This window comes from Anas platyrhynchos, chromosome W (genome assembly GCF_047663525.1).
Source record: "Anas platyrhynchos isolate ZD024472 breed Pekin duck chromosome W, IASCAAS_PekinDuck_T2T, whole genome shotgun sequence".
In the NCBI taxonomy this organism is placed as follows: Eukaryota; Metazoa; Chordata; class Aves; order Anseriformes; family Anatidae; genus Anas; species Anas platyrhynchos.
Window position 1 is genome coordinate 12,288,659 of NC_092620.1, and position 23,395 is coordinate 12,312,053.

A 23,395-nucleotide genomic window follows, 5' to 3' on the forward strand; every position below is an offset into this window, starting at 1 on the left:
CTACATCTAAACGTCTTTTGAAGACTTCCAGGGATGGTGACTCCACCACCTCCCTGGGCAGCCCGTTCCAGTGCCTAACAACCCTTTCAGTAAAGAAATTCTTCCTAACATCTAACCTAAAAGTCCCCTGGCGTAATTTTAGCCCATTCCCCCTCGTCCTGTCACCAGGCACATGGGAGAACAGGCCAACCCCCACCTCGCTACAGCCTCCTTTAATGTACTTATACAGAGCAATAAGGTCACCCCTGAGCCTCCTCTTCTCTAGGCTGAACAAGCCCAGCTCCTTTAGCCGCTCCTCATAGGACTTGCTCTCCAGGCCCCTCACCAGCTTCGTCGCCCTTCTTTGGACCCGCTCAAGCACCTCGATGTCCTTCTTGTAGCGAGGGGCCCAAAACTGAACACAGTACTCGAGGTGCGGCCTCACCAGAGCCGAGTACAGGGGGACGATCACCTCCCTAGCCCTTCTGGTCACAGTGTTTCTGATACAAGCCAGGATGCCGCTGGCCTTCTTGGCCACCTGAGCACACTGCTGGCTCATATTCAGCCGACTGTCCACCATCACTCCCAGGTCCTTCTCTGCCTGGCAGCTCTCCAACCATTCCTCTCCCAGCCTGTAGTTCTGCTTGGGGTTATTGCGCCCCAGGTGCAGGACCCGGCACTTGGCCTTGTTGAACTTCATACAGTTGACCTCAGCCCATCGGTGCAGCCTATCCAGATCCTCCTGCAGAGCCTTCCTACCCTCAAGCAGATCGACACACGCACCTAGCTTGGTGTCATCTGCAAACTTACTGAGGGTGCACTCAATGCCGTCATCCAGATCATTGATGAAGATGTTAAAGAGGACCGGCCCCAGCACCGAGCCCTGGGGGACGCCACTAGTGACTGGCCTCCAACTGGACTTGACTCCATTTACCACAACTCTTTGGGCCCGGCTATCCAGCCAGTTTCTAACCCAACGAAGCGTGCGCCAGTCCAAGCCAAGAGCAGCCAGTTTCTTGAGGAGAATGCTGTGGGAGACGGTGTCAAAAGCCTTGCTGAAGTCAAGGTAGACCACATCCACAGCCTTTCCCTCATCCACCCAGCGCGTCACTTTGTCGTAGAAGGAGATCAGGTTCGTCAAGCAGGACCTGCCTTCCATAAACCCATGCTGGCTGGGCCTGATCGCCTGCTTGCCCTTCAAGTGCCGCATGATGACTCCCAAGAGGATCTGCTCCATGAGCTTCCCTGGTACTGAGGTCAAACTGACCGGCCTGTAGTTCCCCGGGTCTGCCCTCCGGCCCTTCTTGTAGATGGGCGTCACATTTGCTAGTCGCCAGTCAGCTGGGACCTCCCCCGATAGCCAGGACTGCTGATAAATGATGGATAGGGGCTTGGCCAGCTCCTCTGCCAGTTCTCTCAGTACCCTTGGGTGGATCCCATCCGGCCCCATCGATTTGTGGACATCCAAGTGCCGTAGCAGGTCACCAACCAGTTCTTCGTGGATGGTGAGGGCCACATCCTGCTCCCCGTCCCCTTCCACCAGTTCTGGGTACTGGGTATCCAGAGAGCAACCGGTTTTGCCGCTAAAGACTGAGGCAAAGAAGGCATTAAGCACCTCCGCCTTTTCCTCATCTCTTGTAACTAAGTTTCCCCCTGCATCCAGTAAAGGATGGAGATTCTCCCTAGTCCTCCTTTTGGTGTTGATGTATTTATAAAAGCGTTTTTTGTTATCTTTAACGGCAGTAGCCAGATTGAGCTCCAGATGAGCTTTGGCCTTCCTAATCTTGTCCCTGCACAGCCTCGCTACATCCTTATAGTCCTCCTTAGTGGCCTGCCCAATTTTCCAAAGATTATAAACCCTCTTTTTTCTTCTAAGCTCAAGCCACAATTCTCTGTTGAGCCAGGCTGGTCTTCTTCCCCGCTGGCTCATCTTTAGGCGCATGGGAATAGACCGCTCCTGCGCCATTAGGATTTGCCTCTTAAAGAGCGCCCAGCCTTCCTGGACTCCTCTGCCCTTCAGAACCGCCTCCCATGGGACTCCACCAACTAGTGTCCTGAGCAGCCCAAAGTCAGCCCTCCGAAAGTCCAATACAGTGGTTTTACTGGTTCCCTTCCTGGCCCCGCCAAGAATAGTGAACTCCACCATTTCGTGGTCACTCTGCCCAAGACTGTTCCCGACAATCACATCCTCCACCAGTCCTTCTCTGTTTGTGAAGAGAAGGTCTAGCAGGGCACCACCCCTGGTAGGTTCACTAATCAGCTGCGTCAGGAAGCTATCTTCCACTTTCTCCAGAAACCTCCTAGACTGCTTCCTCTGGGCTGTGTTGTGCTTCCAGGATATGTCAGGGAAGTTGAAGTCCCCCACGAGTACAAGCGCCGACGATTTCGCAACTTCTGTCAGCTGCCTGTAGAACTCCTCATCCGTCTCCTCATCCTGGTTCGGCGGTCTATAGCAGACCCCGACCAGGACACTAGCCTTGTTGTCCCTGCTGATCCTAACCCAAAGGGACTCGATCTTGTCATTCCTAGCCTCGAGTTCTACAACATCGAAAGACTCTCTAATATAGAGAGCCACACCGCCACCCCTTCTGTGCTGCCTGTCCCTTCTGAAGAGCCTATAGCCAGGCATCGCAGCACTCCAGTCATGAGACTGGTCCCACCACGTTTCCGTGATGGCAACCAAGTCGTAGCCTGCCCGCTGCACGATGGCTTCCAGCTCCTCCTGTTTGTTACCCATGCTGCGTGCATTGGTGTAGATGCACTTCAGCTGGGCCTTTACCTTATCCTCCGGCCTTGCCATTGCTCCCCCTGGCACAGCCCCAACAGTCCTTGCTTCAGCCCCATCCCCCTTCTTACCTAGTTTAAAGCCCTATCAATGAGCCCCGCCAGCTCCTGGCCCAGGATCCTTTTTCCCCTAAAGGATAGGGACCCGTCTACGGCCATCAGACCAGGTGCTGAGTAAACTGCCCCATGGTCGAAAAACCCAAGATTTCTGCGTAGGCACCAGCCCCGGAGCCACGTGTTTAACAGGTGGGCTTTCCTTGTTCAACTTTCCCGGAGGCTGGTGCATGATAGGGGATGTGATACACCCATTCAATACCATGTTCTTTGGCCCAAGTGTCTATAAGGTTGTTTCGGAAGTGAGTCCCATTGTCTGATTCTATTCTTTCTGGGGTGCCATGTCGCCATAGGACTTGCTTTTCAAGGCCCAGGATGGTTTCCGGGCGGTGGCATGAGGCACAGGATATGTTTCCAGCCATCCGGTGGTTACTTCCACCATTGTAAGTACGTGGCGCTTGCCATTGCGAGTTTGAGGGAGTGTGATGTAATCAATCTGCCAGGCCTCTCCATATTTATATTTCAGCCACCGTCCTCCATACCAAAGAGGCTTTGACCGTTTGGCTTGCTTGATTGCAGCACATCTTTCACAGTCATGTGCTATAGCGTCCATGGTCAGATCCACCCCTCGATCACGAGCCCATCTGTATGTTGCATCTCTACCTTGATGGCCTGAGGTGTCATGGGCCCATCGGGCTATAAATAATTCACCTTTATGCTGCCAATCCAGGTCCACCTGAGCTACTTCAATCTTAGAAGCCTGATCCACCTACTGGTTGTTTTGATGTTCTTCAGTAGCCCGATTCTTGGGCACATGAGCATCTATGTGGCGTACTTTCACAGCCAGGTTCTCTACCCGAGCAGCAATATCTTGCCACAATGCAGCAGCCCAGATGGGTTTGCCCCTACGCTGCCAGTTGTTTTGCTTCCATTGCTGTAACCATCCCCACAGGGCATTTGCTACCATCCATGAATCGGTGTAGAGATAGAGAACTGGCCATTTTTCTCGTTCAGCAATGTCTAAAGCCAGCTGAATGGCTTTCACTTCTGCAAACTGACTCGATTCACCTTCTCCCTCAGCAGCTTCTGCAACTCGTCGCGTAGGACTCCATACAGCAGACTTCCATCTCCGATGCTTCCCCACAATACGACAGAACCCATCAGTGAACATGGCATATTTATTTTCATTCTCTGGCAACTGGTTGTACAGTGGGGCTTCTTCAGCACGACCCACCTCCTCCTCTGATGATATCCCAAAGTATTTGCCTTCTGGCCAGACCATGATCACTTCCAAGATTCCTGGGCGACTGGGGTTTCCTATTCGAGCCCGCTGAGTAATCAGTGCAACCCACTTGCTCCATGTAGCATCAGTTGCATGATGCGTAGAGGGGACCCTTCCCTTGAACATCCAGCCTAGTACCGGCAATCGGGGTGCTAGGAGGAGCTGCGCTTCAGTACCGACCACCTCCGAAGCAGATCGAACTCCTTCATATGCTGCCAATATCTCCTTTTCAGGTGGAGTATAGCGGGCCTCAGATCCTCTGTATCCCCGACTCCAAAACCCCAGGGGCCGACCTCGAGTTTCCCCAGGTTCTTTCTGCCAGAGGCTCCAGGTGGGGCCGTTCTCCCCGGCTGCAGTGTAGAGCACATTCTTTACATCTGGTCCTGTTCAAACTGGCCCAAGGGCTGCTGCATGGACTATTTCCTGCTTGATTTGTTCAAAGGCTTGTCGTTGTTCAGGGCCCCATTCAAACTCATTCTTCTTACGGGTTACTTGGTAGAGTGGGTTTACAATCAGACTGTAATTTGGGATGTGCATTCTCCAAAACCCCACAACACCTAGGAAAGTCTGTGTTTCTTTTTTGCTAGTTGGTGGAGACATAGCTGTTATTTTGTTGATCACATCCATTGGGATTTGACGACGTCCATCTTGCCATTTTATTCCTAAAAACTGGATCTCTCATGCAGGTCCTTTGACTTTATTTTGTTTTATGGCAAAACCGGCTTTCAGAAGGATTTGGACTATTTTCTTCCCTTTCTCGAAAACTTCCTCTGCTGTGTCACCGCACACAATAATGTCATCGATGTACTGCAGATGTTCAGGAGCTTCCCCCTGCTCCAGCGCAGACTGGATCAGTCCATGGCAAATGGTAGGGCTGTGTTTCCACCCCTGGGGCAGCCTATTCCAAGTATATTGGACTCCCCTCCAAGTGAAGGCAAACTGTGGCCTGCACTCTGCTGCTAGAGGGATGGAGAAAAATGCATTAGCGATATCAATTGTGGCGTACCACTTGGCTGCCTTCGATTCCAGTTCATACTGAAGTTCCAGCATGTCCGGCACTGCAGCACTCAGTGGTGGCGTGACTTCGTTCAGGCCGCGATAGTCCACTGTTAGTCTCCACTCGCCATTAGACTTTCGCACTGGCCATATGGGACTATTGAAAGGTGAATGAGTCTTGCTGATCACTCCTTGGCTCTCCAATTGACGAATTAGCTTATGGATGGGGATCAGGGAGTCTCGGTTAGTGCGATATTGCCGCCGGTGCACAGTTGTGGTAGCGATTGGCACTTGCTGTTTTTCGACCCTCAGCAACCCCACAACAGAGGGGTCCTCTGAGAGACCAGGCAAGGTAGATAACTGTTTAATACCCTCTGTCTCTAAGGCAGCTATACCAAAAGCCCACTGGAACCCTTTTGGGTCCTTGCAATATCCTCTTCTAAGATAGTCTATGCCAAGGATACATGGAGCATCCGGGCCAGTCACAATGCGGTGCTTTTCCCACTCATTCCCAGTCAGACTCACTTCAGCCTCCAATACAGTCAACTGCTGAGATCCCCCTGTCACTCCACAAATATAGATGGGCTCTGGTCCTTTATAGCTCGATGGCATTATAGTACATTGTGCACCGGTGTCTACTAAAGCCTTATACCTCTGTGCGCGTGATGTGCCAGGCCATCGAATCCACACAGTCCAATAAACTCGATTGTCCCTTTCCTCCCCCTGGCTGGAGGCAGGGCCCCCCTAATCCTGGTCAGAATCTTCCTCGTTTCTGTGTTTGAAGGACTGTCTGCTGGAAGTTGGAGCAGCAAACTTTTCAGAGAATCCCTTTTTCCTGATTGTTTTCTTTTGCAACTCACGTACCCGTGCCTCTAGGGTCGCGGTAGATTTTCCATCCCATTTTCTCATGTCCTCTCCATGGTCTCGTAAGTAAAACCACAGGGTGGCACGGGGTGAGTACCCACCATATCGTCTTCCTTGTGTTCGTGAACGCTTACCCCTGATAGCTGAGACACTGCTTTGTACAGGTACGGAGGAGAATAATCTCTCTTCAAGTTGGTGAAACTTTTCAGAAAGTTTCTCCCAAGTGTTCTCTTTCGGTCGTTGGACACTGGTTGGTTCAGGTTGGGGGGAAGATAGATTCTCTTTAAGTTGGTGGAACTCTTCAGAAAGTTTCTCCACAGCTGAGACGCAGGCCTGTAAGGAAGAGGAGAGACTTTCTTCGTACTGCCGGAGTTGTTTAGCCACTTCATCCACTGTGGGTTCCTCATCCTCTTTCCAGGCCATTATTGCCAATGAGCTGGCATATGATGATGGTGCACTCCGTACAAACTTCCGCCACATGGGTCGTTACACCTGACTTCATCTGGATCTTTGGATGTTTGTCTGAGGTCTGGATCCTCATAAATCACTTCCCGTACGGCTAATTCCCTCAGGTACTGGATTCCCTTCTCCATAGTGGTCCACTTGCCTGGTAGACATAAAAGCTCTTCCTTGAAGGGAGACCTTTCCCTCACAGCTGAGAGGAGACGCCTCCAGAGGCTGTGAAATTGTGCTCCATCTGCAATTGCTTTGTCAATGCCGGCGTCTCGAGCAAGGGATCCCAGCCGCTTGGCTTCCCTGCCGTCTAATTCCACACAATTGGCTCCAGAGTCCCAGCACCGGAGCAGCCAGGTGACAAGCTGCTCACCTATACGGCGACCAAAATCTTTTCGCACATCTCGTAGCTCGCGCTCGTTTAGGCTTCGGGTAGTTACTGTTGCTTTTTCGGCATCCTCATTTTCCTCCTCCTGAATCTTTGATGGCCCAGTGACGTCGTCATCTTCGTCATCTCTATACCTAGATTTGGCAGAAGCCTTACCTGGATTGGCAGAAGACTCTCTGCGTTCTAAACGACCTGAATCTCTATACCATTTTTTCACCTTCTCTACAGGGGCAGCTTGCACTGCTACTGCTCGCTTCTCTGACTTTGTTACAGGGTCTGCCACAGAGGTTGGAATACCCTCTGCAGGGTCAACTTGCACTGCTACAGCTCGTTTCCCTGACCCCGTTACAGGGGTTGGAATACCCTCTGCAGGGTCAACTTGCACTGCTACAGCTTGTTTCCCTGACCCAGCCACAGGAGCTAGAGTGGCTGCAGGAGCTGGAGCGGTTGCAGGAGCTGGAGCTGGAGCGGCTTCAGGAGCTGGAGCTGGAGCGGTGACAGGAGCTGGGACTGGAGTAGCGGCAGGAGCTGGATCTGGAGCGGCTTCAGGAGCTGGAACTGGAGCGACTGCAGGAACTGGGACTGGAGCGGCTGCAGGAACTGGGACTGGAGCGGCTGCAGGAGCTGGGACTGGAGCGGCTGCAGGAGCTGGGACTGGAGCAGTTGCAGGAGCTGGGACTGGAGTAGCGGCAGGAGCTGGAGCTGGAGTGGCTGCAGGAGCTGGAGCTGGAGCAGTTGCAGGAGCTGGGACTGGAGTAGCGGCAGGAGCTGGAGCTGGAGCAGCTTCAGGAACTGGGACTGGAGCAGCTGCAGGAGCTGGGACTGGAGCGGCTGCAGGAACCGGAGCTGGAGCGGCTGCAGGAGCTGGGACTGGAGCGGCTGCAGGAACTGGAGCTGGAGCGGCTGCAGGAGCTGGGACTGGAGCGGCTGCAGGAACCGGAGCTGGAGCGGCTGCAGAGTCCACCATAGGGGTCACAGTGGCCGTTGGATCTGTCACAGGGCTTGGAGTGGCCGCAGGGTCCGTCACTAAGTTGATAGCAGTATCAATGGCAGCTCGATAGGCATGAGCCAGGCCCCAGCACGTTACAATGATTTGTGTTACTTTGGAACTGCCAGAATCATGACACCTTTTTTTCAAGCATTCTGCCAGTTTTTGAGGATTTTGCCATTGTTCAGGGGTGAATTTCCAAAACACTGGGGGTGCCAAGTGCTCTAGATGCCTGCCCATATCCACCCATACTCCCTGCCACCCACAACTATACTGCCTCCGGGCAGATTTCCAGATGAGCTTCCTAAGTAGTTGTTTAACTTTAAGCAGGATCTGAAGTGCATTCAGGACGCAGAACAACAAGACTATGGTATTCTGAGTATCCCAATAATATTCAATATCTTGGAGAGCTATTGTGACAAGCTCAGGGGATAAGAGGGTGGTGAAGGAGGAAGGCAGAGTGATCCAGGAGGATACAGGGGTGGTGAAGGAGAAAGGGAGAGTAATCAAGTAAGAAAAAATATCTTCCCCTTTCCCCTCCACAGATTGACTCTCTAACGGAGAAAAACAATAGGTATAATTGCTAATAGTTCCCAAGATACTGTTTCCAAAGTACAGAGTCCACGATGTTACTGAGTATAAATACCAAGTTAGAGTCATGACCAGATATCTTATCGTCTCATAAGCCATTGCTATAACACTCAGTACCATAATGATCTGAAACCAGGGCCCGGAGAGGATAAACAACACTACAGAGAGCAAATACGGAAAATAATGTACTATAATACTCAATTTGGAAAACAGGCGCAGCAGAGTTGAGATTAAAGCAATCAGCATCATGACAAGTGACTATTGATATAGTATAAACTCACTTTAGGATAGAATAAAACTTGTGGTTAAAAGTTAGCAAGGACAAAGTTAACGACCTCTTGTTATCTGTAGACCTTTTGTTATGTTTAAGCATCTTGTTATTTGAAAACATCCCAGTATCTGTTAACCGTTAGTCAGGCTGAGACTTGAGATAACTTGAGTCAATTGTCTTGTCTTGTTAACTGAGACTTCCTGTTATCTGCCGACCCTCAGTTAAACTGAAAGCCAACTCAGCATTTTTATAGCTTGGAAAACAACTGATTAAGCAAAGGTGAAAAGTGCATTACGAGGAAGACCTACGGCCTTCCTCCCAAAGACCACTGCCCAAATCCTGGAGACCCTGGCCCACAATTCTTGGAAGGCTTTGCGCAAGCGCAAGGACTGATAAGCTAATTAGCATACGAAGCGAGGGTAGGCGGGGTTAGGTAATGAATATGTATAGGTGCTAATTGAATATTCATTGTTTCGCTGTATAAATATGAGATATTTTGTCACTTCAAACATGCACGATAGGCGGAAGGATCCCCCGTGCATCCAGCGCTGCAATAAAGAATATACCACTTAAAGAAATTTTGGCTTTGATCTTTAAATCAATTTGGCACCCCAGATGGGACAACCTCTCTGCCGGTCCACAGGACCCGCTGGGGACAGGACTCCCTAGGGTACCCCCGGGATTTCCCGGAGGGACTCCTCGACTCACCGGATCACTGCGGAGGCAGACAAGGACCCCATCATTGTAAGTGAGTATATTCTTTATTCTGGTTTGGTTTTCTGGTAGACCGGTCATTTGGAACTGTCCGTTAAGTCGGAAGGTGATCTTCTGCAGGACAGTATTTGGTATATACTTTGTGGTTAGTACCACAAGTATATTTGGGGACCTTGAGGTCCATCTGTATCTGGAACTGTCCGTTAAGTCGGAAGGTGATCTTCTGCAGGACAGTATTTGGTATATACTTTGTGGTTAGTACCACAAGTATATTTGGGGACCTTGAGGTCCATCTGTATCTGGAACTGTCTGTAAGTCGGAAGGTGATCTTCTGCAAGGCAGTATTTGGTATATACTTTGTGTTAAGCACCATAAGTATATTTGGGGACCTTAAGGAAAGAGCTCGCTTTAAGGTCCATCTGGAATTGTGTTGCCTACTTTGGTTTTCTGACTCATGGAGTGTGATATTTAACTCTGGTTATTGTTACTGCTATTTTGGCTATTTTCTTGGTGATAATAGTAGTTTCGTGGCGTTGTTATAAGAAAGATATTGTTACAGTGTTACATATTTTGGTTTTCTGACCTATCGCATGTGGAATTTGACTCTGATTATTGTTATTGTGATTTTGGCAATATCTCCTGGTAATAATAGTAGTTTTGTGACATCGCTATTGAAAGATACCTGTGTTCCCACAGTTTTGTAAGTGATACATGTATTCTGAAAGTGTGAACTGGAAAATGGGGGGACGAGTAAGCAGTGAAATTCCTAAGAAAAGTACGTTGAGCTGTATTTTGAGTTATTGGAAGGATATAGGGGGGGCTCCGGGTGGAAGTGAAAATAAGAAAACTCTGACAAAATATTGTAATCAATGGTGGCTGCTTTATAAGCTGGAATGTTGAAAAAAGTGGCCTTTTAATGGAGCTTTAAACTATAATACTTTGCTACAGTCAATGTTGTTTTTGAGAAGGAAAATAGGATGGAATGTTGTATACTGATGTTGTTTCAGCATCTTGGAGGGAAAAGGTACGGAATTAAGTTGGTCCCTGACTGTGCTTTTGATGCTGGCATTAGAAAAGTACAGGCTGGAGAAAGATAAAGGAAGTGTTAAAAGGGTTATTGCAAGTGTTAAAGGTGTTTGAAGTTGAATGAGCAGGGAAAGAGGATGTAGGAATGTTAACAGTTCTGCCTCGGCCTGGGGCTGAGACCTTAAAATCTTGGGTGTTAGCCCTCTGGGGCAAAGGGATCATGATGGGTCCCAGAGAGTTGTCACAGAAACAGAAAAGCAGTTAACTCTGAAAACAACCTGAGTTCATGTGTGAGCTCAGATTGCCGATGGGATCGCTCAGGGAACTGTGGACAATTGCATTTTCCTGACCGACCCCCACTAAGACCCTAATCATCCTGAAAATTATGAACGGTTAAGTAAATACTAGAATCTGGACGAATTGGGAATTGAGAATATGCTTCCAACAAGGTCTAAAAGAAACCCCTGTGGAATTTTTGGACCAACTCTGAAATGTAATGGGGAAGAAAAAAAAAAAACAAAAACAAAAAAACGGTTTGGACCTGGCTTCAGAGGACAAATCGACTAGCCTTTTTCTAGGGTAATCATCGGCCCCTGATTTCAACAGGTCTAATGGGGACCCGGGGAATCTACCCTAGCAGATCCTCCACTGATTATAATGAAGTTAGGAGAGGAACAGAAGTGAAAATTCTTATTGATATGGGGCAACGTATTCAGTTCTAAATCAAGCATTAATGCCTTTACGGAATGATTATGTTAAGGTAAAAGGGTGTAACCGAAAAGGCTTATTTTTGTGAACCTTTGAAATACAAGTTGGGGAAATGTTATATATGGAGTGGTAATTCGTGTCGAGAAAATGGTTGATATTAACAAAGAAGGGTGATTCAGGAGACTCCATGCAGTCTCCGGTTTCTTGTTCTCCAGCCATTAAGGCATGGATGTTTTTGGGTGTTTGCTGTTGTTGTTACATTCAAAGTTGTTTGACTAATTAAACAGTTGTTTTGAAAAGAACTGCTGTGGAGAGAAGGGTATTAGAGGGGAGCCTGCTTCTAAAAAAAAAAAAAAAAAAAAAAAAAAAAAAAAGGCTACACTATGAAGTTACATCAGTACAGAAGCAGGAAAAAGAAGTGAAGAGGAACAGGCTGGCAGAATGGGGACTGTTAAGTTATGGAACTCAAAGGATTGTTTGTTACCTATCCTGATTGTATGTATGTATAGGCATACTCGGGTTATTATGTAAAGCAATGTTCTGTATACATGTATTTAGAATGTTTGATGTTTGTGTGTGCGTGTTGGTGGAGCGTAGACTCCCTGCACACCCAGCGCTGTTTACTTGCCTTTTATATACCTTTTAGAAATATTTGTTTTATAAATATTACAAAATTCAGACCTCATTTATAACAGGAAACAAATGGGGATACATAGGTTTTTATATCTACCTAGATCTCCAAAATCTCTATTAGGTTGAGATCTGTTAGAACAATTAGAAGCAGAAATTATCTTCGAAAAAAGGAAAATGGAATTAAGGATAGGAGAAGAACAACTAATAAATGTGTTAAGCCTGGCACTAATACAAACCGACCCTAAAAGTGAAATACCCTTAGAGATCATAAATCAAGTATATCCAGGAGTTTGGGCCACTGAAGTCTCTGGAAGAGCTAAAAATGTGACCCCAATAATTATTAAATTAAAGCCAGGAGAGAAACCCGTTAAGGTTAAGCAATATCCTTTGAGGATAGAAGATAGGAAAGGAATTAAAGAGATAATTGATAGATTTATACAGTATGGATTATTGATTGAATGTGAATCAGAATACAATACACCCATATTGCCAATTAAAAAGGCAGATGGAAAAAGATATAGGCTAGTTCAGGATCTGAGGGCCATAAATAAGATCACTGAGGATATACATCCAGTAGTGGCAAACCCTTATACTTTGCTGACTAAATTAAGGAATAGTCAAGTCTGATTTACCGTACTGGATTTAAAAGATGCCTTCTTCTGCCTACCTTTAGCCACTGAAAGCCAAAACCTATTTGCCTTTGAATGGGAAAACCCTGACTCAGGCAGAAAGACACAGTTACCGTGGACAGTGCTACCACAAGGATTCAAGAATAGCCCCACTATTTTTGGAAACCAATTAGCAAAGGAACTTGAAACTTGGATACCTCCGGACACTGAAGGGGCTTTGTTACAATACGTAGATGATCTCTTAATAGCTACCGAGACTAAAGAGAGTTGTATTCAATGGGCTATAAGTCTCCTTAATTTTCTGGGTTTAAATGGATAACGAGTCTCTCAACAGAAAGTCCAGCTGGTTCAACAACACGTGACCTACTTGGGATTTGGAATTTTGGAAGGTCAGCGAGAACTAGGAACTGAACGTAAGGAAGTCATTTGCCAGACTCCAGAACCCCAAACGGTAAAGGAGCTACGAACCTTTCTAGGAATGACAGGTTGGTGTCGCCTTTGGATTTATAATTATGGACTAATGGTAAAGCCTCTATATGAATTGATAAAGAGTAATCAGTCAAAGTTAGTCTGGACTGGAGAAGCACGAAACACCTTTAAACAACTTAAACGAGAATTGATGCAAGCTCCAGCTTTGGGATAACCGGATCTTTCGAAACCCTTCTGGTTGTTTTCTCATGAGAGACAAGGGATAGCTTTGGGAGTACTAGCACAAAGATTGGGTCCCTATAAACGAGCAGTAGCTTCCTTCTCTAAACAATTAGATGAAGTAAGTAAAGGATGGCCCGGATGCCTTCGAGCTGTTGCAGCTGTTGTTATCAATATACAAGAAGCTCGGAAGTTTACAATGGGACAGAAAATGATAGTGTTAGTCTCCCATACGGTCTCAACAGTTTTGGAACAAAAAGGAAACCATTGGCTTTCACCACAGAGATTTTAAAATATCAAGCAATATTAGTAGAACAAGATGATGTGGAAATTGTGGTCACTAACGTCGTAAATCCAGCTTCTTTCCTTAGCGGAACTCTGGATGAACCTATAACTCATGATTGTATAGAAACAATGGAGACTGTGTATTCTAGTCGACCTGATCTTAAGGAGGAACCTTTAGAAGATGCTGATGAATCTTGGTATACTGATGGGAGCAGCTTTGTAAAACAAGGACAACGTAAGGCAGGATATGCTGTTACAACTGCTCAACAGGTAATCGAGTCCAAACCATTACTCCCTGGGACGTCCACCCAGAAAGCACAGGTAATTGCACTTACGTGAGCACTGGAACTGGCAGCAGGAAGGAAAATAAATATTTGGACAGATTCTAAATATGCATTCGGCATGATACATGCTCATGGAGCGATTTGGAAAGAACGTGGATTGCTGACTGCTCAGGGAAAACAAAAAAAAAAACCATGCTGAAGAAATTTTAAAATTGTTAGAGGCTGTAAAACAATCAGAAAAGGTAGCTATCATGCATTGTCAAGGACTCCAAAAGGGAAACGCTGATTTTGAAATTGGAAATCGATTGGCAGATCAGGAGGCTAAACAGGCAGCTGAAATAACTGAGGTGAAGGCATTGTCTTTAATACCAGACGGTAAAATCCAAACTATATACATGAACCAAAAAGCCAAATTATACAAAAGAAGACTTAAAATTAATTGAAGATTTGAAAGGTAAAATGAAACCAGATAGATGAGTATATTTAAAAGATAACTGTGTAATAATACCCTCTAATTTGATATGGCCCATAGTTTTTACAGAACACAATAAAACACATCGGGGAGCTGACACATTGCATAAGAGCATGAGTCAGACATTAGTGGGATGAAATTTATACACAACAATAAAACAAGTAACTTAACAATGTAGCATCTGTTTACGTAATAACCCCAATACCAGGAATAGAATAAAATTTGGAATAATAGGTAAAGGAAATTATCTGGGACAACAGTGGTAAATTGATTTTTTCAGAACTCCCTAGAAAAGGGGGGTTTTGTTATTTACTGGTTCTGACTGACATGTTTCCAGGATGGCCCGAAGCTTTTCCTTGTCGAACAAACAAAGCAAGAGAAGTGGTTAAAGTCTTGTTAAATGAAATAATACCATGCTTTGGGATTCCAGTAGCAATGTCTTCTGAGAGAGGTTCACATTTTTGTGTGCAAGTGGTACAACAGATAAGTAAGATTCTAAAGATAGATTGGCAACTGCATACTCCTTATAGACTGCAGGCAAGTGGACAGGTAGAAAAATGAACCATTTAATTAAACAACAAATAGCTAAAATCGGACAAGAGGCTAATTTGTCATGGCCTCAATCCCTCCCTTTAGCATTACTTAGAATTAGAGTTAAACCTAGAGTAAAGAAGAATTTGAGCCCCTTTGAAATTTTATATGGAAGGCCATATCAATTTATATTTAGTGGAGAGGATCTAATGCAGCTGGGATCAGAATATTTATATACTTACATAACTGAACTTCAAAAACAATTAAATAAAGTACATAAATTTGTGTTAGGGACCAGGGCTAGAGGGTTGGATCAACCAATCCACCCCTTTAAGCCTGCGGAATATATGTATAAAGACTTTTTCAGGACAACCCCTACAGGAAAAATGGAATGGACTGTATCAAGTGTTGCTGACAACTCACACTGCTATCAAGATTAGAGAACAAGCCGCTTGGATCCACAATTCCCGAGTGAAGAAGGCTCCAGGAGCTCCCTGAAAAGTAACACTAGGTGACAATGAACTGAAACTAAAGCTTAGTCGATCAAGATGAGGACATTATGGTCGGGAGTATTTGGTAATATGGTTGGCAGAAAATTTGTTCATAGAATTGTTTTGTTTTTATGGCTTATAGTTGTAATTGTGATTCAAGAAGGTGCCTCTGTGATAACAGAGAATGGTGGGTGGCCTTGAACTAAAGCCGTAACAACAGAGGATAAGAACTTTAATGGAAAGTTATCAGTTATGGTCATCTGGCGAACAAATGGTAACTATTTATATAAACCATCAGAATGGTGAAAATTAGGAGAAGAGTGGACACAAGATAATGTATCCTGAGCTCTTAGTTGTATGCAAGCACAGTTATGGTTGCAGGCAACGGCTGCCTTGATCATTAGGGAAGGAAGTAAAGGCATTTTTCCAGCTGAAGTCCAAAAGGCAGTCTGGGACAATGCCAATGATTTTGAGAAGTTCCAGTCCTCGTGGACCCTGGTAAATTGTACTTATGCCCATTATTAACATGGCTACTGCCTTCGTGCTTACTATACGGATGGAGAATGGGAAATGGCAGTCTGTAAATCTAGAATCATGTGTTACCGGGGAACAACGAGGATTTATTTGTGAAAGCAATACAATTGAGGCTCAGGATGTATGTTTTGACACGGAGCAAGGTATCTGTCACTTTGAAATTCATCCAAATACTAGCCAAAAGAATGTGCTTGTATATGTTGGTCAAGGGTGTGTGTGTTTAAGAACTGCTTGTGATTTTGTAGAAGTAGATAAGGAGAACGTAACTCTCCATAGCAAACATCATTCTAATTTCTGTATTTGTAACTTTGTTAGAATCGTCGGGTGTGATATTCTATATTTGGCACCAGTGGTATCCTACCAGCTGATCAAGTCTAACAACACAATGTATCATAAGTTACTACCTACACCTATTGGGATGAACCTCACACTAGTGAAGCAACTAGTTAAACACCAAGACCTGATTAGAATTTTAAAAGGCATTCAGGAAAATGGAGAGAAGACTCTAATTACTGTCCATCATGATACAAAGGAAATAAGCAGAGTTTTGCAAAGAGTAAAACGAGACACAAGTCACAACTGGTGGGATACACTTTTTGGATGGTCGCCAACTGTAACTGGGATTTTGAACACATTGAGTCACCCAATTATTGTTTTATTGATATTAGTTGGTGTAAGTTTAATATTGTCTTTTGTATTACTTGTTTGGAATTGGAAATTGTTACAACGAATGTCCATGTTAGCCTCCTTGACAAATGTGCATGGTAAGGTATTGAGGGGTACATATCATAAAGACTGGGAAGAAAATTTCTGTATTAAGTAAAAGAATTTACTAGATTTTCCAGAAAAGGGGGGAATGATATAGTATAGACTCACTTTAGGATAGAATAAAACTTGTGGTTAAAAGTTAGCAAGGACAAAGTAAACGACATCTTGTTATCTGTAGACCTTTTGTTATGTTTAAGCATCTTGTTATTTGAAAACATCCCAGTATCTGTTAACCGTTAGTCAGGCTGAGACTTGAGATAACTTGAGTCAATTGTCTTGTCTTGTTAACTGAGACTTCCTGTTATCTGCCGACCCTCAGTTAAACTGAAAGCCAACTCAGCATTTTTACAGCTTGGAAAACAACTGATTAAGCAAAGGTGAAAAGTGCATTACGAGGAAGACCTACGGCCTTCCTCCCAAAGACCACTGCCCACATCCTGGAGATCCTGGCCCACAATTCTTGGAAGGCTTTGCGCAAGAGCAAGGACTGATAAGCTAATTAGCATACGAAGCGAGGGTAGGCGGGGTTAGGTAATGAATATGTATAGGTGCTAATTGAATATTCATTGTTTCGCTGTATAAATATGAGATATTTTGTCACTTCAAACATGCACGATAGGCGGAAGGATCCCCCGTGCATCCAGCGCTGCAATAAAGAATATACCACTTAAAGAAATTTTGGCTTTGATCTTTAAATCACTATTAAGCAGGTCTAATCCTTACACCAATTTTAGTTTAACACACTCTGGTCAGATCTGCCGTTATCTCAACCTTTCGAGCCCCACGTTGGGCGCCAAAAAGACTGTCGTGGTTTAACCCGGTGTCCTGGTTTCAGTTAGCACAGAATTAATTTTCTTCCTAGTAGCTGGTGGAATGCTGTGTTTTGGCTTAGGATGAGAAGAGTGCTGATAACACCCCGATGCTTTAATTGTTGCAGAGCAGTGCTTATACTAAGCCAAGGACATCTCAGCCTTTTGCTCTGTCCTGCCAACGGGCAGGCTGGGGGTGCAGTAAGAGCTGGGAGGGGACAGACCCAGGACAGGTGACCCAAACTAGCCAAAGGGGTATTCCATACCATCTGACGTCATGCTAAACAATATATAGGGGTGGCTAGCTGGGGGGAGGGGGCCGGACTGCTCGGGGTTAGGCTGGGCATCGGTCAGCGGGTGGTGAGCAATTGCATTGTGCATCACTTGTTTGTACATACTATTACTTTCCTATTATCACCATTGTATCATTATTATTATTGTTGTTATTATTATTTTGTTATTATTATTTTCCTGTCTTATTAAACTGTCTTTATCTCAACTCACGGGCTTCACTTTCCATTTCTCTCCCCCGTCCCAGAGAGGGAGGGGGGAGGGTGAGCGAACGGCTGCGTGGTGTTTAGCTGCCGGCCGGGTGTCAGAAAATTAATTCTGTTCTAACTGAAACCAGGACACTCCCCCATCCCACTGCAGGGGGGGAGGGTGAGCAAAGGGCTCAGTGGTGCTTTGCTGCCGGCCCTGTTAAACCACAACAGTCAAGGAGATTTATATAAACTGTCAGTCAGATACCAAGTCTGACCCTCAACAAACCATGAATAGCTATGTTTAAACTAGATACCAGTTTTTGCTTGCTGATCTGGTTTCTTCCACATGACCTTAAAAAAGCTATCCTCAAGACAACTAGCTTTCCAAGCTTTGTATTATATACGCGTTTATATGGGCACACATCATGCATTCATGCAAATAAAATCTGCAGGTTTGTAATCTTTCCTTAGGAAAAAAACCCCACTATACTGGTTATTCCATTTATTGGCTGGCATATTTACTATTATCAGCCAGTTCATTCTTGCTGCATTACATGGTTGTGTAATTTTGCAGGACATGGAGAAGAGGAGAAGAATAGAAGAAGCATACAAAAATGCTTTGACAGAACTGAAGAAAAAGTCCCACTTTGGAGGGCTGGACTATGAGGTAGAAATTCTGCTTGGATAATTTAAAAAATGCTAAGGCGTTCAAAGACTGGTTTATTTCTCAAAAGTGGTGTGTGTGTATTTTTGTGTGTGTGTTTGTAAATCAAGGTGTTAGGTGTTCATACCACTTTTATTTTTCTACCTTGGAAATGGAAACAGGATGAAGAATCTCAGTCCTTAACTTCTTGAGAATAGAAGTCTGTATTTACCCCAGATTTTCTTGTTCTGCTTTTGTCTAGAGCATTTTTCTTACAGATATTTCTAATTACTTGTGATTTTTTTTTGGTTGTTGTTGCTCTATCCATATGCAATAGTTTTGTATGTTTGCTTTTTAATGGGTTAGCTGTATAGTATGTAATGCAAATATGAAAACCCTGACTACAGAGGTAGTCCTAGAATCTGAAGTTTAACTTAAATTGATTTTTAACTTGTCACTGCCACTTTAAATGTGTTCATAAATTCAGTCATTTTAAGTCCTGCTTCAGCTGACAAATTGCATATTTCATCAGCTTCCTCCTCAGGTATTTAGTAAAATTCTAAGATATATTCTTCTTCAGAAGGTAGTTTAAGCTAATGCATCTATATTGTAGTTTCTGTAATTTGCAAGAACTTGACCCTCTCATGTAGATTAATCAAGCACTTGTTTCTGTTTACAAATCATAGCCTGAGAAATAGTAGTAATGCGTTGAGATATTTAAAAGATAGTTGTGCTTAGGTTCTCTGCTATGACATAGGCATGAAATGTAAAAGAAGAAGATGGATAGGAAGTTGGACTTTGTCTACCTGATTATGAACCCAGCTGCTTCTCCCAGATATCCCTGTTGTAGTTTTATGAAACTTGCTAGACTGGTTTGTTTTACAATACAATAAAAGCAGCAAACCTAGTCTTCTTAAATTACCATTTTTTGTATTTAGACTTAAGTTTTTAATACTTGACTCAACTCTACCTGCTGTTTAGTGCTAAACTGTTCTTTCCAAGAATTCTCAAGAGATTCCCAGGATTTTATCTTGTATTGTTACGTTTTGAGTACATATCTGAAATTTACCCTAAGACACTGGAATGAATACTCAGAAGAAGTCTAACTGCACAACTATGATAGTATGCTTACTTTTCTGACACACTTTAAACAGTTTTAAGAGGAGATATGTTAATAAAAGCTTAAATCTGATGTCAAAGTGTATTGCCACTTCCTCAATCCTCAGTTTCCTGTTTGCTTTTACTTGTTTATATAACTACCACTAAATTGTAGTTAGAGGGAATAACTTCCTTTAACAAGTAGGGTTTTCAGTTGAATTGTAATCTAAGAATATTGTTGAAAATATTTGAGGTCTGTGGAGGAATTTCCTTCTATCAGTTATGTGCATAATATATACGTATATATTTCCAATATTAAACTTAGCTGGAGCTCTTGTCTCCAAAAATTTAAACTAGTTTTGTTTCTTATGCTCTAGGAGGGTCCTAATAGTCTGATTAATGAAGAAGAATTCTTTGATGCTGTTGAAGCTGCTCTCGATAGGCAGGATAAAATGGAAGAACGGGTATCGATGCTTGAAAAATGTTAATGATGGGCACTTCATAGAAGACTTTTGTGACTTAAACTCAATCCTGGGGTGCATCTCCTGAAACTCTAGATATTTTATACTGACACTTATAATTGGAATTTAGTTCTTAATTTTTGTATGGTTGAATACTGTTGCTTAACACTAATTTTGAGAATGTGACTTCACAGTTCACATAGAAAAGGACAGTATAAGTGTTAACCTAATGGAATATCTCTGGTTTCTAATTCTTAAAGAAGTATATTAGGGTCCTGTATAAAGCTTATCTTTGTATTTGTGAGAAAATTTAATTATCACATACGTAGCTAATGCCCTGTGCAAGTAAGAATATCAAACACTGCAGCTATTTCTCAAATCCTAATTACTGCCCTGAAGTTTCTTTTGGTGATAGCGGTATGTGAAATAGGAAAGATATAGTTCTACTGATGTTTCTTTTTTATTTTAAAAAAATGTGTAGGCTCTAGCTACTTCTCTAACTCATTTCTTGAATACACTTCTGTGGCAAGGATGAGAAAAAGATGAAAAAGAGATAAAATGCATGGGATTAAATATATAGTATATGAGAACATATAGTAGCGTATAAAATGAGAGGGAATAACAAAGTGGTACATCCTTTGTCTTAAGCATTTAGGCTTGTGAATACACTGACTTGGTTAAGAATTATAAGACTTACCAGTAGACATACAGTATGCAACAGAATTTACCTATGGTGGGGTCTCTTAATGGCAAGTAAAAGTTTTGAGTGATTGTTACTACTACATTGATGCAACATCCTTAATGCTGTTGATCAATTTTCCTTAACCCAGAAACATACCTTGAAGTATAGATGAATGGGTAATTCAGTCTCCAGGCCCATTCACTTATCTGAGAAGTCCAGCAGGACACTAACTTAATGCCTGTCAGGGACAGCGTTAGTTCTTGTTTTAATGTGGTAGCCACTATATAGATTGAGGATGACTCACTGCTTAATAGTCTACCCAGTAATATCTGACTACCAATAATTAAACCTATTTTGTTGCAGTCTCAAAGTGAAAAGGTCAGATTGCACTGGCCAATATCCTTACCTTCTGGAGATGCATATTCTGCTGTGGAGGCTCATCGATTTGTTCAAAAGTAATATATTTTCCATGGTCACCTCAGACTAATGGGATGACATGATGTCCTGGTTTCAGTTAGCACAGAATTAATTTTCTTCCTAGTAGCTGGTGGAATGCTGTGTTTTGGCTTAGGATGAGAAGAGTGCTGATAACACCCCGATGCTTTAATTGTTGCAGAGCAGTGCTTATACTAAGCCAAGGACATCTCAGCCTTTTGCTCTGTCCTGCCAACGGGCAGGCTGGGGGTGCAGTAAGAGCTGGGAGGGGACAGACCCAGGACAGGTGACCCAAACTAGCCAAAGGGGTATTCCATACCATCTGACGTCATGCTAAACAATATATAGGGGTGGCTAGCCGGGGGGAGGGGGCCGGACTGCTCGGGGTTAGGCTGGGCATCGGTCAGCGAGTGGTGAGCAATTGCATTGTGCATCACTTGTTTGTACATACTATTATTATTTCCCTATTATCACCATATTATTATTATTATTGTTATTATTGTTATTTTATTATTATTATTTTGTTATTATTATTTTCCTGTCTTATTAAACTGTCTTTATCTCAACTCACGGGCTTCACTTTCCATTTCTCTCCCCCGTCCCAGAGAGGGAGGGGGGAGGGTGAGCGAACGGCTGCGTGGTGTTTAGCTGCCGGCCGGGTTAAACCACGACACATGATATTTTCTATATAATTTGTATGGGTAGCTGAGACTGATTTTCTGTAGATATTTCTAGTAACTTTTAATGGTTTACTCATTTTCAACTAAAGTAGCTAGAATTGGTCTTGAACACCTCCGGGGATAGAGCATCCACAACTTCTCTTGGCAAGCTCCTTATCACAATAAGGCAAGCTGAGGTTAAAGATCAGTGGCAAAGGGAATGGAATATGGCATCAGATTATTGCTTTTTTTTTTTTAGCTCCTGCATGGATTATGCTAAGTAGAAGGTACTACCCAGTTCCTTAGATTGTTTGAAGTTAACTGACTCCTCACTACAGAAAGGATGATCTTGTTAATTTGCAACAAGTTACTCCCTTCCCCTTCGCAAATATATTTTCCCTGGAACAAATGTTTGCCAGATTAACAAGTCAGTCCACCTGCTCTGGAGCCTCATTGCTAGTGGAGAAACAGGTGAAAGACAACTGAGAGCATGAAGATAAATGCAGCGCACCTTTTGGTGACAACTTGATCTGGACCATATCAATATAAAATTGGCCTCCATCCCCTGGCTGGGGATTTGGCTTTTGGAAAGGCACGCTAATATCCTGATTCTGAATAAACATGACTTGTTCCTAGACAAGTGAATATTGTTATCAATGAAATGTCAAGTAAAAATGTGCAGCTTTGTTTTTAAAATGGAAATAAAATTTGTTAAACAGTACCTACCCGTCGTGAACCCATGTTGGCTGGGACCAATGACTGCATTGTCCCCCAGGTGCGCCTCAATAACTTCAAGAATCATCTCCATAATTTTACCAGGCAATGAAGTGAGACTGACAGGCCTGTAGTTACCAGGGTCTTCTTTCTTGCCCTTCTTGAAAATTGGCACATTTGCCAGCTTCCAGTCTATTGGGACCTCTCCAGATTCCCAAGATCCTTGAAAAATAATTGAGAGAGGTCCCACAACGATGTCAGCCAGCTCTCTGAGCACCCTGGGATGGATCCCATCCGGACCCATGGACTTGTATGGATCCAGGTGGAGCAGCAAATCCCGCACGCGTTCAGGGTCGGTTGGGAGTTTGTCATTCCCACCGTCATGGTCCTCCTGCTCAGGGCACCCAGGGTCCCAAAGCCCATCATCAGCACTGAAGACAGAGGTGAAGAAGGCATTAAACGTCTCTGCTTCGCCTATGTCCTTGTCTGTGAGGAGACCTTCCCCGTCAAGTAGCGGACCTATGTTTTCTTTGGTTCTCCTTTTTCTGTTCACATATCTAAAAAAAACTTTTTTATTGTCTCTCACAGACATGGCCAGCTTCAACTGTAGTTGGGCTTTGGCCACACTAATTTTCTCCCTACAAACATGGACAGCATCCCTGTATTCCTTCCTCGTCACCTGACCCCCCTTCCAGCAGCCGTACACTTTCTTTTTCCGTCTAGGCTCCAGTAGAAGATCCCTGGTCAGCCAGGCCGGCCGGCTGTGCCACCTGCCTGTCTTCCGATATTTTGGAATTGCCTGATCTTGTGCTTTTAGGAGGCGGTGCTTAAAGGCTGACCAGCACTGATGGATGCCAACGCCTTCAAAAGCAGCTTCCCAGGGGACCTTGCTGACTAGTTCCCTGAGCAGCCTGAAGTCTGCTTTCCCCATATCCAGGGCTGAAGTTTTGGTGGCAGTTTTCCTTCTGTCACCATAAATTCTAAATTCAACCACTTCATGGTCACTATGGCAGAGATGGTTGCCAATTGCCACGTCCCC

The 23,395-nt window shown here is 44.2% G+C and overlaps 1 long non-coding RNA gene across 1 annotated transcript in view; it reads left to right on the top strand.

Moving 5' to 3' along the window:
* LOC119714297 (uncharacterized) overlaps positions 1-19,499 on the top strand; it is a 124,278-nt gene extending 104,779 nt beyond the window's left edge. Inside the window, exon 3 of the long non-coding RNA XR_005261375.2 lies at positions 18,239-19,499. This is a non-coding gene — a long non-coding RNA (uncharacterized lncRNA). The remainder of the gene's footprint in view (positions 1-18,238) is intronic.
* The last annotated feature ends 3,896 nt before the right edge of the window (positions 19,500-23,395 follow it).